The sequence below is a fragment of the Amblyomma americanum genome, chromosome 2 (genome assembly GCF_052857255.1).
Source record: "Amblyomma americanum isolate KBUSLIRL-KWMA chromosome 2, ASM5285725v1, whole genome shotgun sequence".
NCBI lineage: Eukaryota > Metazoa > Arthropoda > Arachnida > Ixodida > Ixodidae > Amblyomma > Amblyomma americanum.
The window spans coordinates 207,204,089-207,216,339 of NC_135498.1; the positions used below are offsets into that span (position 1 = coordinate 207,204,089).

At 45.2% G+C, this 12,251-nt stretch overlaps 1 pseudogene; it reads right to left on the reverse strand.

Annotated features, from left to right (window-relative positions):
- Positions 1-8,153: 8,153 nt before the first annotated feature.
- LOC144119354 (uncharacterized) lies at positions 8,154-11,026 on the reverse strand (annotated as a pseudogene).
- Between the last annotated feature and the right edge of the window lie 1,225 nt (positions 11,027-12,251).

A 12,251-nucleotide genomic window follows, 5' to 3' on the forward strand; every position in this document is an offset into this window, starting at 1 on the left:
TCTAATGTTTTACGCACATCGATCATCTTTATTACTATCATGCACCAACTAGGCCCCAAAGAAGAGTTATGGCAGCGCAGCTGAGCGACAGAGAAATGTCGCTGATTTGACGCGATCCCTAGAGAGACTTTTCGATTAAAACGGTATTAAAGTGGTATTCACGGTAATCACCAGGCTGATGCGGCTGCGTGTTCTGCTCACAACGACTGACTTCCAGTGAGGATCCCAATATCGAGACCTGACGCTGCGTGTGGGCTTCGCCCTTTGGCGCTGGAGCTCACACTTTCAGCATGGAACACGGGAGAGTTTTGCAACCTCCGCATCAAGGCACTGGACCCTGAACTGCGCCTTCGTCTGCCACGTAACTTAGAACGTCGTGACGCAACACTGTTATGCCGTTTATGGATCGGTGTTGCATTTACCTATTACTATGCTTTCCGGATGGGGATGGCCGACAGCCCTGCCTGTGAGAGCTGTGGTTGTGAGGAGACCATCGCTCATCTTCTCTGTGAGTGCCCTGCATTTGCGCGTGCAAGACATACACTGTGTTGTGCCCTGGACCACCTCGATCCTCGCCCATTAACAGAGCAAAAGATCCTCGGTCCGTGGCCACAGCAGTCGACTGCCCTCAAGGCATACAAGGCACTCTTTGCCTACTTGAGAGCGACTGGATTGAGTGACAAATTGTGACAGCGTTGTGCGTGTGTGTGTGTTATGCCTTTTTTCTCTTCTCTCTTCCTCCTTTTTGGTCCCATAATCCCTCTTTCCCAGTGCAGGGTAGCCAACCGGAACCCCTTTCTGGTTAACATCCCTGCCTTTCCCTCCTCCTCTTTATCTATCTATCGATTAAAACTTATCTTATGAAATTAAATACGATAGCAAGGCGGGCGAGTTGCTGATACATATTTGAAAAATTACAGCGTGAAAAATGGGGACTTCAAGGGTAGAAAACACAGGACAAGCGCTGACTATCAACGAAAGTTTAATCACAGCAAACAGGCAAATATAAGCGAACAGGCAACAACCAAACATTAAAACCACAAGGCACATGCACTATGTTGGGTCAAGATAGGCAATCTCGCTGTCACGCAGGAGCAGGGATGGTTTGCTGACGCACAATCTTGGTTTCTTTCTCATCTTCTATGCTTCTACGATTTGTCTGGTCAGTTGATCTGGGTGTTTGTAACTGTAGGCAGGAAAACATGATTCACACTCTCGGCAATGACAAACTAAATTCGTGGAGCGGTTAGAATCTAGTGAGTTTAGATGTTCCTAACAAATCGGTAGCGTCCTGTGGCATTAAGCATGATAAGAAATTTTTACCGTGCCTGAGGGCTTGGTGTACAAAATACCGCTGTCCTGTGGTCAAATTTACATTTGTCAAACAGGACGGTGTATTGACACACGTCTGAGAGAACATCTAAACTCACTAGATTCTAACCGCTCCACGAATTTACTTGATCATTGCCGAGAGTGTAAATCATGTTTTCCTGCCTTGTTTTGCAGTGAAATATTGTACAAACACCCAGATCAACTGACCAGACAAATCGTAGAAGCGTAGAAGATGAGAAAGAAATCAAGATTGTGCGTCAGCAAACCATCCCTGCTCCTGCGAGACAGTAAGGTTGCCTATCTTGCCCCAACATTGTGCATGTGCCTTGTGGTTTTAATGTTTGGTTTTGGCCTGTTCGCTTATATTTGGCTGTTTGCTGTGATTAAACTTTAGTTGAGAGTCAGTGCTTGTCCTGTGTTTTCTACCCTTGAAGTTCCCGTTTTCCGCGCTGTAATTTTTCAAATAATCTTATGACGTATTCTAGTCAGTTATCCGAAGCAGCTCTTAGAATCCGGGAAGGAGCAAGCTATCCGTCGATGTTCAGTTGGAACTTAAAACTGTGTCCAAACACACACTGAAACATGGGCTTCGTTTGCGTGGAGATGTTCAGTTGGAACTCAAGACTGTGTCCAAACACACTGAAACATGCTCTTCGTTTGCGTGGAGCAAGGAGGCTTTCCGGGTCGCCGATTCGAACACCTCGTTGGAATCTTTTGCGCCTCTCCACCAGAAACGGAAAGGACGTGTGAAACGTTACAGCAGCAACAGCGTACGCAACTGCCGTTTTTTGAAATATCAGAAGAGGCCACAATGCAGGACTTTCTGCAGTAGCGTCGTGAACATCATGCCCGTTTCTAGTTTTGTGTATATACCATAATTGGCACCTTGCCCAGCCTGTGATAGACATAACTGCGGACCGCTTAGATTGCAGTGCGTGATTTTGAAAAAAAAACAACTACTTCACTTACACGAGGATAAATACGGATGTTCTTTTTTTTTAAGTAGAACAAGTGTTCAGAAAAATGTGCCTTGAGTGCCTAAACAGAGTTTCCATTTTAACCAGTGCTGTTTCGCCGCACAGGCATGAAGTGCGCTGTCAAAGGAGTTTCAAATCCACTGTCTAGATGAAAATGCATAAAAATTATGATTACCAACATTTAACCCCGCAATTACTTTGAAGTGGACCCAGCGGCAATATTTCTAAGCCTCATTGAGTTTATAAATTTTTGCCTTCCATGAGTAATTAATATTACTGGCGCATAGGCTTGTAATGTTCGTTTGTTATGCTTAAAGCCCCTGGCGCTTTGCTTTATCGCTATATTTGTGACACTAGTTGCAACTAGACGTGTCTGGAACAATTTCAGCCGCATGCAGCTGCTTGTGCAGTCACGCGAAAAGATTTCGGGGATGCAGGTTCTCAGAAAAAAAAAATTCTATGCGATCGTTCAAAGCAAGTCGAAGAAAAATGTTGGGTCACGAGGACACATGTGTGCTTCATTTCTGGAAGAAAAGCAGCTGACTGACTACCGAGGCAACAAAGAAACATTTTTTTTCTGCGCGAATCTGCGTCACGCTAACTTTTGTTCATGACCTTGCGCTACTCTAGTTTGTAGTAAATGATTTTCGTTCTTTATCTCGAAACTTCTTCGTCAGCAGCCCCAGGTGCTGCCAATTTTCGGCAGCTCCCCATGCTAGGAAACTGAAGGATGCATGGTTGCTGCAATTCGAACGCGTTGCATCGTTTAATATCTGGTGTGATGCGACGAGAACCATAAATGCCTTTTTTGCCCTAGAATGTCTGGCAAGACCTTGCGTTGAGCACAAAGAATTTTCTCTTACGACGTGGGAAGCATTTAAACACGAAAGGCTGGATGCATTCACTTCAAGACTTGCGGAGGAAAAGATCATAGGTTCAAATACAGTCGCGTTTTTAGCCCCCGAATGAGACAGTGACATGATACATGGAAGAAATAAAGCCCCTGTTTTTCCGTACCAACCTTAATATGATTGAAGAGGCTCAATTTCCTGATTCGCGGCTTGAAAGAGCAGCTGTTCTCCTGCCGGGCGCGCAACCCGCCAGAAACAGAGGTCCAGTTCACCATATAAGTGTTTCACGATCGAGAAGCGCTTGGACGTCAGAACCGGCCAGTACCAACTGCTATTCGAAATTCCCTCGACGAGCGGATTGTATCTTGCGGTGTATCGTCCGCGAAACAGCTCATGAGGAGCTACCTCAGATGCTGCAATCCTCGCAGTAGCCTCAAGCGCCGACTGTTACGGATGTCGTCCACGAAGAGATCCAGCACGTACTAAGCTCCTCATCATCAACGAGCACAACACAGCAAGCACAGGCCACGAGATACACTGCAGCACTGAGCACTCCTGGGTACCAGGGTACGCTCCTGGGCTCCGGGCTCCGCTCAAGCCCTAGGAAGTGCGATTCTCTGAGAACTCAGGACAACCGTCTGCTGTGCTTCCACTGCGGGGAAGCCGGCCACATTCTTCGACACTAACTAAACAAGCGCATATGCCTTCATGGTTTCTCCTTCCACGCATTGAAACTGCGACCCGGTGAAATCGAAGACTACTTGCAACGCGCCGAGCACTAGCCCTGAATTTCATCAAGGTCACCATCGCCGCCATTCACACGCAGATACGCAGCGGCAGAGGGAGGAGTGGGTGTGGGAGTGAAGCGACAATGCATCGCAAAAACGCTCTCAGTTTCCACCTTTTCAGTTTGCGACCTTCCTGGGTGCGTGCGCAACCTCACCGCAATATGAAAGCCATACCGATTCTTCAACGCAAGGTTTCGAAGGACCGCCAAAAATTTTCAAGCCCTCCGATGCCCAGTAGGACGCATTCATGATTCAAGTTTTTGTCGCTCGCGTGAAACTACCAGCCACACAGACATCGACAAAAGCAACCAGCCTGCATATAAACGCCTGCCGCCCTTCAACTGACTTCACTGGACGTGGGAGAGAAGCAACAATGCATCTCAAAAATGCGCTCTTTTCACATTTTTCAAGTGAGTTATGGGCTTTCAAAACATTGTGACGATATTTGTCTTGTTGTGTTCTCCTGCCCACAACGTCTTATGCGGAATGCATACCAGTGTTCCTCTATGTTGAGGTTGTTGCTTTCGGGCGACGCTGAGTTGAATCCTGGGCCGAATAAGAGAAATGGCAGCAAAGACCTGTCGCAGAAAAGCTGGACGTCGCATGAAGTGGACTACGTTTCAATTTTTAATATCCTGCGGACCTACAAGACTGCTCAACCAAGAGTGAGCGAGGCTAGCCCGATATCCTTGACTCCATGAATGGCATAAAGTCTAATCGGCAACAGCCGAATGAAACAGTTGCCAACATTTCGATTCGACTCAGCTAAGTCGAATCTGAACTCTCACGCTTCGACTCGTGTCGGGATGACATATCCTCACTGACAGTCGCTACCGAAGCACTAAAAAGAGAAAAAGAGAAAATGAGGCACTGAAAGCTAGACTGAATGATCTTGAGGATGAGTCCAGAAGGGACAACTGGGTATTTTCGGTCTTCCCGGTGTGCTGGGTGAAACCTGGAAGCAGTCTGAAGATAAAATTTGCAATTTGCTTCTCCAAGAAGCTTCGTCAGAAACTGCTGCCGGTGACATTTTTCGTGCCCATCGAAACGGAACAGCTAACTAAGAGAAAACTAGACCATTTGTTGTCACGTTCACAAACTATAAATTGAAAGAGAAAGTGCTCGACCTTAAATCAAAGTTGAGAGTTCAAAATTTCTGTCTTTGAAGACTACTCCCCAGCCACTTTACACGCCAGTGAAAAAAGTCATAGAATTCGCCAAGCAAACCGCGCCAGAATAATTGTTTAAAGTTCCCTAAAATAAGTTTCACTTAAGCAGCATGTACTACATGTACTGTCCAGTAACCGACAGCGTCCGTGAACAAGGCAGCTCACATATTTTGAGTCAGCATGTCATGATGTTCACGACTGATTCTTCGTTGCTAACTGATAATTCGCACAAGCGACCGCAATTGCCTAACAATGTCATAGCCCTCTTCACAAACATACGCAGTGCCATTAGAAATCGCGATGAATTGTCTTCCGCTACTACCACTACCTGCGCCGATATCGTAATTCTAACAGTAACGTGGCTAAATGATTCTGTTCGAAACGAAGAAATATTTCGCTGTAATTGTTGCTTCCGGCGACGGGGTGGGGTTTTGATTGCCGTTTCTGTTAACTTGGAATGTTTGCAGTTCGATGTTGCAACTTGGCTCGAATTCATCTGTGTTCAAATCACTGTTCGTCATCAAAAGTTCGCATTTAGCGCTTGTTATCGACCGCCGTCGTCACCCCCCCCCCCCCCTGGTTTTGCAAAGATCTTCATGACGCTTTAATTATCATTAGCACTACATTTCCTAATCTTCCTACTCTTTTATTTAGCGACTTCAACTTTCCTTATATTAAATGGTCATGCACCATTCCGCAAGTGACAGGACATCAGAATCATCGAATTTCTTATCTGTCTGCTCCGACTTTTCCTTGTCACAGGTAGCTAACCCAGCCAACAAGAATGACAGATTCCGCATCCAATACATTAGTCCTATTGGTAACAAATGTGCCGAATTCAATTTACAACATTAGTTACGTGGCGGGAATAAATGACCATTCTCTAATAGCGATCGCGTTGAATTTATCATCCCCTAAATCACCTAAAGAAAAGAAAATTCTACGAAATTACAAAAGGCTAATTTTTCAGCAATAAATAAAGCCCTTGAGCATTTTCTTGTCAGCTTTCTAACTTGCTTTCATCAGCGTTCAGTCAACGCTAATTGGTGTTTATTTCGAGATAAACTGCATGAACCTACGGAATTATATATCCACCAAACAAATATTACACCTAACCTTCACTCTCCACGCTATAACCGGCAATAAAACGTATCGATAATTAAATACGAATATTTCTGAAAGCGAAGTTCTTGGGTAAACCAGAACTCTGGTCGCAGTTAAAAAAATTTAGCAGAGTGTACAGAAAAGCACTGAAGAAAACGAAAGAGAATTGTTTTTATGTGACATTGTCTTAAATGTTAACAAGCGACCCTAAAAAGTTTCCGAGCATCATAAATAAGAAAGACTAATCAGATATATTCCTTCATCATTCTAAATCAAATCCAGTTCCAGCTATTGACTGCGCTAATATTCTGAATGAAACTTTTGGTAAAGACTTTTCACACGCTTCTAACCCAACTCACCTTGATTATGACTATAACCTAGAGCTCCCGATAAACACATTGATTCGATTATTCTGGAATCATTAAAATTATTGACAATGTAAAGCTGAGTTATTCTTCCGGGCCTGAGAATAATAACTCTAAGATAATAAAGAACACTGAAGTTTACGCCGCTATCAAATTATCGGAAATATTCAAAAAATCTCTTGAGCTTGGTATACTACCAGAAGAACGGAAATTAGCTAAGGCGGTTCCACTCCATAAATCTGGCGACAAACACTCATAAGCTAATTATAGACCAATATGACTAACCAGAATATGCTGCAAAATCATGAAGCATGTCGTATATTCTCACCTGGTAAGATTTCTTGAATCGAACTATTTTTTCCCCCAATGCAACATGGCTTTCGAAAATTTTTTCTTGCGAAACACAGCTTCTCACTTTGAATAACGACATCCATTTTTTTCTTCACTATGGTTCCGAAGTTGATTGTCGTTTTTTAGATTTTAGTAAAGCATTTGACAAAGTTCTCCGCAACTTCCTGCTTTACGAACTCGGAAAACTTTATATTGACCCTAGAGTATTAATGCGATAGAATTTTTCCTAACAACTCTTTTACAATTCGTGCATGCTAACAGCTGTAACTATTCGTTAAGTTCAGTAACATCAGCTGGGCTGCAGGGTTTGGTTCATGGTCCCTTACTTTTTCTTTTTCTTCTTTATGTTAACGATCTACCTGTCAACCTTCTATGTTCAATGAAAATGTCTGCGGATGACTGTGCAGTTTATCGCGTGATTAAAAATACTAACGACGTTGCTTTGCTACAAACTGGTCTGGACGCAACCTCTAGCTGGTGTTCTAAATGGCAAACGAGCCTTAAAACATCTAAATGCAAAGCGATGCGCTTCTCACGTCGTAAGACCACAAATCCACCAGTCTATTTCATTAACCATGCATCGTTACTAGCAGCTACATCCTCTAAATATCTTGGTTTTTTTAACCCTAAACCTCACTTTGTTTTTATTCCTTTGTTTTATTACATTGTTTTTATTCAAACTGTAATCCTACATAGCGATGGTGCCGTTTCTTCATCTTAAGCGTTGTTTTTAATGTTCTTGCAACCATTATACATTGTTCTTGCGAAATGCATTCTTGTTTATTGCTGCTGTTGCGACTGGTTTTGAACAACTTAAACCATGTGATACCACGGCTTGCATCGTTTTGTTTGTTACCCTAATATATTTAGCGTACAACGGATATTTTTATAGAACTGTGTAATATACATTATCTTTGCCCCGCAATACTGTATAATGATGTCGCAATATTTTATTCTACACGGGTTCATTTTTACTGGGAAAACCTATTCAGAATTCATCTTATGTACCACTTTGCAACTGCTCACTCCCCTTTCTAATGCCCTCTGCGCTGCCAATGAGGGAACATGAAATGAATAAATACATAAAAATTTCCCGCCTTTGTAGGGGAAACAGAAGAGAGCTACCTTTAAAGGCGAGGTTGGTTCACGACGAAGAGACGATAATCCTCTATCAGCCGCGTCCACTACGATGACGCCACACTACGATTACCGTGTGCTACTTCCAAAAGGAGAAAACGACGTGCCCAAGTGACGATCGCAGTACCAGGGCCAACACAGCTATTGTCGACCGTAAAGTTACTGCTCTGGTAGACACGGGCGCGGACCAGTACGGGACAAGTGGTCTCTTCGCCGCGTAGCTCAAGAAGGCAAAGACCGCTTGGGAAGGCCCGCAGGTACGCACTGGCACGGCCGCTTGATGCAAAGCGCGAAGCGAGGTGCGGCCCGCCACGTCGCACAGAAGCGGCGTCTTGGTCCTAGTTCTCCGCGCGCCCGCCGCGGCGCCACTGCTCGGGGACAACAGCTCCTGGAGAACCGCCGCGACAGCTGCGTGGGCACGCCGGTGTTGACTGTTTGAGGGCGTAAACAGTGCGTTTTCTGGTTACTCATTACAGACTGCATTTTTAAGTCGTCATTGAAAGCGCCGATTATGTCACAAACCACACCTTTGTCCATGACGGCTGCTTGCATGATGGACGACCGGGGAGCGGCTCTGCCTTAGGATGCTGCGTTAATGCGCCTGAGGAATTTAATCTGCTTTTATTCACTTCTCGCGAGCCCATGTATGATTCTAGTTGTAGCGGGTAAGGACGGTGAACGAGATGGACACACACACAGCGCTGCACAGAGCCCATCTATGTAAGTTATTGCAATTTAGAAAAAAAAACCATTCATATAGGTGAAGTTATGGAGCATTTCTAAGCGCAACTGCAGCCGAGAAAACCAGAAAGTACTTCAACCAGCAGCTTGGCACTTTTATTGCACTGTCATACAAAAAAGGCAGGAACCATTCACGAAGGGGAACCTTCCTTGAGAGAGGTTTGTCACAAAGCCTCAAAACTCGCTCCACTGTAGAATTAATATTCCCAGCCCAGTTAGTTATCAGAGGTCGCAGCAACTTGCTTAAAAATATCTTGCAAAGCTCCTCAGTGTGGGCGCGGTCGTTGCTTTCACAGATGAGTTGCGGGCACCGTGTAAAGTGTGGGAGCAGTACTGACATCAACAGCTTGCACAGCTTACTGCTGCGCCTGACCTCTGGGATTTTAATCACTCGGTTAACGAAGATGGACGCGAGTTGGCAAATCTTGATCGCTTCCATTGTAGGGTACATCAACCCTCCACTGTCCATGTTTTTGATTAGCCCGTAAGCTGGTCCGGTAGGCTCTGGTGCCTGCAGCAGGGTCTTGCATGACTCGCATGTCACCTGAAAACCAGTGCCAAAATCGCATGAAGCAACGACTTGGCAGCGATAAAAATGCTCCGGCTCAAACTGTCATAACAGTATATATAAACAGTTTTGCTGCACAAAGCATAATGCACAGGTTTCCTACCAAGACCAGTCAAACTAGACAAATTACAAGGTTTGTATCCACATAGCGAAAACTGTTCATACCTTTTCGTTATATGCTCTCGCAACGTAGCCAGCCAGAAAAGCAACTGGTGCTACCTGAAGGTCTGCCTCAGAACATGGCGTTAAGAACCCGAGCTAACTGCAAAATTCCTTGTTAGCAAAGTCAACGCCAGCTGGCAGGGCAGATGTTTCGGCATCCGAAATTGCCAGCCTCAGAGGTTCCTTCATTTCAAAAGAAGTGGGTGCATTGCCACTTCTTGCGGCTTGAAGGATACCAACCTGAAAAAAAGAGAAACGAGGCAATTAAATATGTTTCAGAAATTTTTAAATAACAATAATTTTAAAATTCCTAAGGGTACCTTTAGCAGTTTTACCGCTGTAAAAACTGCAGTCCTGGCATCCACCCTGTCGTTGCCGCCATTGAGCTGCAGAAGTCAGCTAAAGAGTGATTCCACAGGGTCGCTGTTTAGGCCGCGTGTCAAGACGATGCGGAAGCTGCAATTAATAAAATAACTTCTATCACAAATTGATGCAAATAACGAAAAGCAAAGTCGAAGAAAATTTAAGTACTTTATGTGGTCAAGGAGATATTCAATCAGTGCCACTGTTAAATTTGTTGTGAGAAGCGTCGCTTCGTACGTCTCTTCGGTCATTCGCTTTGTTCAGCCGCCATTCATCTGGAGATCTTCTAGGTAACAGATGAAATCTAGTTCCAGCCAGGACAGCCGTTCGTCATCTGTGACGAAGAACGGTTCCTCATGGTTTCCTCCACGTGCCTTCACTGCACCGATATCATGGGGGGCATACCATTTCGCAACCATCCTAATAAAACTGATTGTGGCCGAGCTGTCCTTGAACTGGCCTGCATCAGGATGACAGTTTGGGTTCTCCTGAAGAAACTGGAGTGTTGCTATTGTTGGCGCAGAAAATATTTGAGTGGCCCTGCACACCTTCATTTTTTCCAAGTTGTTGGGTTGAACGTGTGCGCGGGTAAGGAACCTGACTGGCTTTACCAGCAGCTGTGACTGAATTTCAAAGAGCTTCTTTAAGTAGAAACTCCCTTTGATGAGTGATTCGCCATCTATCATTTCTCGCTCAAGAAAGTTAGTGCGAAGATTCTTTATAAGGTGATTAAAGTCAAAGGACAAAAACAGTGGGTGGCCTGTCCGCAGAGGGTGAGGCACGGCATGCGCAAGCGTGCCATCTTCTGAGAGGCCTTTGAAAAGAGCCAAGTTTGTTTGGTGGTTGTCGGTGACGATTCTTAGTGGGCGAAAATATACATCTTCGACTGCCTTCATGACTTCCATTGTTATTGTAGAGAGCTTGTCGTTCTTGAGGCACCGCGTGAAGAAATAGCCAACCGGTATGACATAGGCTGTCGATGGTCCTCTTAAAACGAAGCACAACAAGCGGTTTTCCACCTGAGGGGCTGCACTTGGTTGATTCTTGGGGCCCATGTCAACAAGACCAAATATCTTGTCCACCTGTCGGTCGTATACAACTTTCTGAGATATCGACATCTCATCGACAATGATCGAACAGTAAGCTTCCTGCTCCACACCTAGCCCTTCGTGCTCCACACGAAGCAGCTGTCTTATCAATGAAGTCACTCCAATTTCGCCGGTTGAACGCCCTACGTAGTTTTGGAGCGTAGTACGACATGGGAGCTTCGAAAGGCCTCTGCTTCGAACGTGTTCATACCCTTTGTTTGAGCAGGCTTTCCACAAAACATATTCCCGCAGAATTCCTTCATTGTAGGCAGGCTTTTTCTTATTAAATCTAGCCACTTGGTTGCGGATAAAAACTGCAGCTTTGTCTCCTTTTTCTGTCTCTTTCAACACCTGTAGAAAGACCTGAATTTCTTTGTTGTCTGTGTAGACTTGAAGGAGCTCTTTTGTGTCGTCAAGCTCAGTTTGCAATTTTTGTAGCTGGTTGCCTTAACGAGCAGCCTTTCTTTTCAGTCTGTTCTCCGCTTTCTTTCCCTCTTGCAAGACATGCACAAAGTCCAATGTAGTTTGGCAGGCCTGATCAACCGGACAACCACACGGTTCTATGCCAGCCACTGGATTGAGCACTTCTACCTTGTCGCTGGGGCAGTACACGAGACTTTCACTCACGTTGGCGCTTTCTCCTGAGTTGCCACTTTCATGGCCTACTCCAACCATTGTGATATGAGTAAAGTTCCTTCGCTAGCGTTTTCTTGGGCCTACATTCTCCTTTTGCATGTACTGAGGATATTTGTCAAACACAGTCAGGACTGCAGTCGGAAGCAGAAGCCTTACCTTAGTGTTCTTTCTGTAGTCATTCTCTGTAAAATGCAAGGAACATATCAGAAACTTGTCGCTTGGCTCCCACTTGCTTCCTTTCCCTGACAGTCTTTGGCGAGATATATTTCTAGCCACGTTTCTCGACGCTGCAGTTCACAGGGGAACTCGTGATACTTCACGGTGGGGTCCTTTCTTGCGTTTGTAGGGCAGAGTGGCACACAGCAGTTGCGCGGCATCGCACCCCGTACACGGCAGTGACTGCCACACTCACACACGTGCTCAAAAAGCCCAAAGCGTGCGCGGCAGACACGAGTCAAACGCACTAACACACGGGCACAGAAAAAAATTTCAAATCCAGCATTGCAGAACCGAGACAAAAGTGGTCACTCACGCGCACACGAAAGAGTCCCAAGAAAGCACTGCAAACACAAGCAGCACGAGGCAAACGCACTCGGACACGACGCAGCAAGCGCGCTCC